Source organism: Aristolochia californica, unplaced genomic scaffold, assembly GCF_029961685.1.
Source record: "Aristolochia californica isolate CCGP_79_NKW_82.1479 unplaced genomic scaffold, dmAriCali1.0.hap1 SCAF_7, whole genome shotgun sequence".
Lineage (NCBI taxonomy): Eukaryota > Viridiplantae > Streptophyta > Magnoliopsida > Piperales > Aristolochiaceae > Aristolochia > Aristolochia californica.
In genome coordinates this window covers 1576422-1581694 of record NW_027182268.1, presented here as the reverse complement: position 1 = coordinate 1581694, position 5273 = coordinate 1576422, and the positions used below count along the sequence as shown (strand labels likewise).

The 5273-nt window shown below is 37.9% G+C and overlaps 1 long non-coding RNA gene across 2 annotated transcripts; it reads right to left on the bottom strand.

The window, feature by feature from the left end:
* Positions 1-305: 305 nt before the first annotated feature.
* On the bottom strand, positions 306-4801 carry LOC137936784 (uncharacterized). 2 transcript variants are annotated; one of them, XR_011109568.1, is made up of 2 exons: positions 4537-4801; positions 306-1073 (listed from the first exon to the last, which is right to left on the bottom strand). It is a non-coding gene; the product is annotated as an uncharacterized lncRNA (long non-coding RNA). The 2 variants fall into 2 exon arrangements; XR_011109569.1 differs by having other exon boundaries at positions 306-983.
* Between the last annotated feature and the right edge of the window lie 472 nt (positions 4802-5273).

Here is a 5273-nt window from a genome sequence, read left to right as displayed (position 1 = left end):
AGGCCCTAATTTTTTTTCCTGGAATCTGAATCCTCGATCCGTGATTCAATAATCTTCTTTTTCTTCCACTTCAAAACGTTAAACAGGTATTTGCCCTTTCATGCCGCCGTCATTTTTCTGTGTGGAAATCACAGTTCCTGGTGAGTGGTGAGAACCCACTAATTATGGAAAGAGGCGCCATGGAAACCACTTGAGTAAACCATCCTAAAGTATTTGAACTTTGAACGCCTTGTCAATTCGAACTATTTAATAGGAAGGCTCTTAAAATAGTAATTAGCAACTGAATTAGTCATAAAAAAAGAAGATAAATGAAACCCTTTTATATATAAAGACAGGTGCCCTTAATCCTTTTCATGTAATTGAAGGCGTTAATCAGTCTAGCAAAGTTTCGTAAAACTTATCTAGATACATCTACCAGAGGCAGAATTGCTCAGTTGGATCTTTTAGTTTTCTGACCTGGGGAAGGGAGCATTGAACCCATTTAATCAAATAGGCTCATTATGAATTTCTTGGTTAATGATCACAATTGCTCCACTACACTAGTTGATCCTTTCTCTTTTGCTCTTCTTATGTTCTCACGAGCTGTGGTAGCAAACAATAATCATTAAAGATCAATTCTTCTCACTTTCTTTTTATTCTTCTACCATCACTTGCTCCTCTTCAACAACAAGAAAATCCTTCAGTCCTGAACAGTGAAGCAGAGATTTTTATTATCACCCAGAACCATGACTGCTTCTTTCGTTTCAAAAGCTTTAATGGAGATTGTGACAGAGAAATCTTTTTCAGCTTGATTCATTGTGAGAATCGTACAAAACGGAATCACCAACTCTCTGGTCGACGAACTCTGTTTCTCTAGTTTGCTCTTTTGTTTTTGCTTCCGTCTTCGGGGTTGGCCTGTCCTTGAGTGCCATGGCAGTGGATGGCCACCTCATTCCGTGCGGCGCCATTGTTTTCAGAGAAGAAGCGACTATAGTCACAAGGCACTGTGGGTACTTCTTTTGAGCTCAGAATTCAGCAATTTGAAGATGAGAAAAATAAAAAATGCTTTAAGGCACTCTATTGGTGCATTATCTCTGTAGCACAGGAACCATCAGGATAAAGCCTTGCTTCCTTATGTTATGAAAAAAAAAATTACTCATTCAATTGAGAGCAGGAACATCTAGGTCCTCAAAGTGAGGGTAACAAAAATACATCAACTCGTAGAGAATCACCATGATGTCATAAAATATTATGTCCAAATGCTTGAAAAAGATGCATATATTTTATGTAATATGTACTGATTTTAAACTTCCTTCTACATGCTAGGCACAAAAGTTGACCACCATGGCAGCATGAATTGAACTAGATCATGGAAAAGAAAATACATATTTTCACCTGTTTTTCTTGTTTGGAACAAAAAGAAAAAAAGAAAAAAAGAAAGAATTCCTGGATAATACCAAAATGCATCAGTAGCTTTTCTCAGAGCAAGCTGAGATCAATTCCCCAACATCCTTCCAAATAGCATCCATAACATCAAATGCACTTGTAATAGGAGTGCTTTTTGGCACCTCCAGTCTGAGCTGTTGAACAAGTCCTTTTGTTCACACCTTCTAAGTGATCTTGACCTTGACTTATTAGAGAGGAAAAGTTATTTTGTTCATTTAAAGATCATTTTCAACCAAATAATTGTTGTTTCTTTTGTTTCTTTGGACTGAAAATCTTTATGATTGACATCTAGAACATCACCCCAAATAATGTTTAGATCGATCTTCTTTCATGTGAAACTATTGAAATGAAGAAGTCTAGCAATCAACATACATATCTTTAGATCTTCAAAATCACCAGAGCCCTGACCCAACTATTGATCAAAGCTGGCTGATGTGCTTAAGGAAAGATTTGAGCAGATTTGGCAGAGGGTCACTGGGAAGTAAATGCAGAAGCTCATATTCTAATTAAAATTAATAAACATTAGGAGACAGTCCAAATCTTATTCACTCTTGGCTCCTCTTTCCTTTTTGCAATCAGCATTTAAAAATAAGAAACCAAAAAGATCAGCTTTCTCATGGTCAATCTTTTCTGTAAGACAAGAAAACGTTCAGATAGAAAGGATTGCTATGTATCACTTGTTCGATGTGGTCAGGGACTCAAATTGATGTCTACTTGTCAAATCCAAAGATTCTGAACAAAAAGGAAAAAAAGGTTTAATGCAAGATTAGAGTGTCATTAATAGTTGATAACAAAGATGGGGTTTCTTTTTCTTCTTTTTTTATATCAGGAATCAAGTGAGATCCTCTTCAGGTAACACTATGCTCCAGTGATGGTTATGATGATTCACATGTCACACATAGGATAATAGAGTTAATGAAAGGTTATAGGTGTCTGTTAGAATTTCAAATGAACAAAGAACCGTTGAGCTCTGCTCGTCGGGGAGGCACAACCGAGAAGACCTTTGCAGAGCTACTCAAATGCGTAGAAAGCATGGACATTAGCTGCTGATATTGATTTGAGTTCAGATTCAGAACAAAACTTCCAACAGAGTTAGAACCTTGACTATCATTAGCAGTAGAAACTTGATGAGCAGCAGTATTAGAATAGTTGTTGGTTTTGGCTTTAGGTGCAAACGGATAGTCATGGAGCTTGTAGCAACGATCCATGGTAAGTCCATCTCTCTTGCAATGATTACAATGAAACTTGTTGTTGTTCTGATTCCGGGAAGAATTGTAATTGGAATGAAATTTCTGAGAGTTTTGAGAACCAGATGTAGCAACTCCTGTTATAACTGCAAATGTCATTGCACCAATGGGAGTGTTTTGAGTGTTCGAATCAGAGGCATGAGTAGTCTTCCTTTGTTGTTCCTCTTGAACAATCAAAGAAAAAACACGATAAATAGGAGGCATCGGATCCATGAGAAACAACTGACCACGAACTTGGGAGAAAGAATCATCAAGGCCCATTAAGAAGGACATGATATACTCCATATGATGATAATTAGTAAGGTTTTTAACGCCACCACAAGAGCAATTAGGACGGTAATAACTCAGTTCTTCCCAAATAGTTTTCAGTTTTGTGAAATAAGTGCTAATGGAATCCTTGTCTTGACGCAAGTTCGTCAATTCTCATTTAAGCTGAAAAATGCGAGGTATGTTTCTCTGTTGAAAACGATCCCGAAGGTCGAGCCAAATCTCTCGGGCAGAAGCAGCAAAAATAATACTTGCAGAAATTTCTTTGGAAACCAAATTTAAGATCCAAGAGATGACCATATTATTATTCCGGATCCGAAAGTTGGGCAAATTAGGATCAGTACTTTGAGGTTCAGGAATGGAACCATCGACAAATCCCGCTTTGTTCTTCACGGATAAGGCGATCAACATCGCACGACTCCAACTGATGTAATTTTCACCGGTAAGCAGCTGTGAGATAAGAACTTGCCTTGGGCTGTTTGAATGGTGAATATAATAGGGATTCAAAGGTTCTTCAATGGCGGAACGAGTCGAATTGGTACGAACACCAGAATTGGAAGCACTCGTCGATGAAGAAGTCGCCATTGAGTGATGAAATACCACAATAAATCAACAGAAACAACAATAAATCAAACTTCGGCAATTGATAAAATCCAGCTTCTCTGCCAATGGCAAAACCTTTCTCTTTGCAGATGGAACCAGAAACCAACAAAAGGCCACTGCAGAACCTGAAGGACGCCGCAAGAACCTCCGAAATCAACTCAGATGACGCCGAAAATACAAGAAATAGACGCCCGATATCTTCAATCACAGAGCCCCTTCCTAACAGAGGTGAAAAAAACGGAAACCCCTCTGTCGGAAACAATGGAGGACGCGCTGGTTATCGTCACCGGAAATAATCGCCGAAAATAGGCGAGACAGAAGGAAAAAATGTCAGTCGTCGGAAAAAAATGCACACCTTGCGCCGACGATGAAAAATCAGAGAAGGAGGAGAATCGTCTGCTAAAAGGGTCGAACCATTTAGGAAAGCATCCGCACGGATCTTATACAAGGACTGGCCCGGTCGATACAAACAAATATTTCAACAGTGTCTCATTCTTGAACAACTCTCAAGGGAACTCAATGGTTTAATATCCTAATCGAGTAAGGAATGCACAACAAGATAAAGCTAACCTTATTGTTTGATTTATTCATTCATCATCATCATCATCATCATCATAATCTAAGGATTCTCCCAACTATATTGTGTAGGCAGCATGAATATCTCCCCATACTGCTCTATCATTTGTTAGTTCCACTGCATACTTGACCTTCTTAATATGAAATAAGGAGGGCAAAAGAGAAAAAAGAAAAAAGCTTCCTAAAAAGCTGAAAATAAAGAATCTTTTGTGCATTAAATTAAAGGATGCTCACCCAGAAGCGAAAAGAACGAGCTGAAGAGTAGAGGCAACCGAAAAACACATAAAAATCTCAAAAGGTATAACTAGAACTCTTCGGCACTCCAAGCCACCATGCAATCAGATAAACACAAGTCCAAGTGAAGAAGACGGAGACCAAAAATTCAAGAGTTTAAAGAACTACATCTTGTGCACTTAACTGCAAGGGCCTTTTGGGTAGGCTGTTCCGACCTCAGTTGAGACTGTAGAAGCGGTCCCCATTGGAACAGAACCGGTGGTGTTGGAGACAGCCCTCTTCTAATGGTAGACACCGCGATAAAAGTAACAATTCGCGTCTGTCTGAATCCAAAATGGCTTCAGCATTTGAAGGTCTTGGCATTTGGGGAAGGAATCGACGCCCACATCGGTATAACCTACGGCTGCGTGGGAGAGTCTCAATTTAAGAGACATAAAAAACTGTAACGAGGCAAAACCCAAATAACACGTACGAAAGTCCTTAAAAAATAAGAATCTATCCTTACAATTGTGCATCAAATAATAAGCTGGAAATAATAAACTCTTTGTAAAGGATGATAATGAAATTATCCCCCAAATCATCATGATCTTGAGAAGATCTTTCATAAAATCATCCACTTCCAAATATGAATAAGGAATTTTTTCCTTGCATTATGACACCACTTACCATAAAAACAATCTTTCCTTGTTTTAATACTCAATTATATCAAATTAGATATTTTAATCTTTCTAAATCACCAAAAAAAATTCACAAAATTCGTGGCGGGCCAAAAAGCTTCATAATTCATAATAGGAGCACTTTTTTTCTCTTTGACAAATAACTCAAGGAAAGTTTCTAAAAATAAGATGATCTTCTAAAGATTTTTTTAAAATATATTAGTTAACAAACATAAACTTTCCCAGGGTAGATTATGAAAAATAT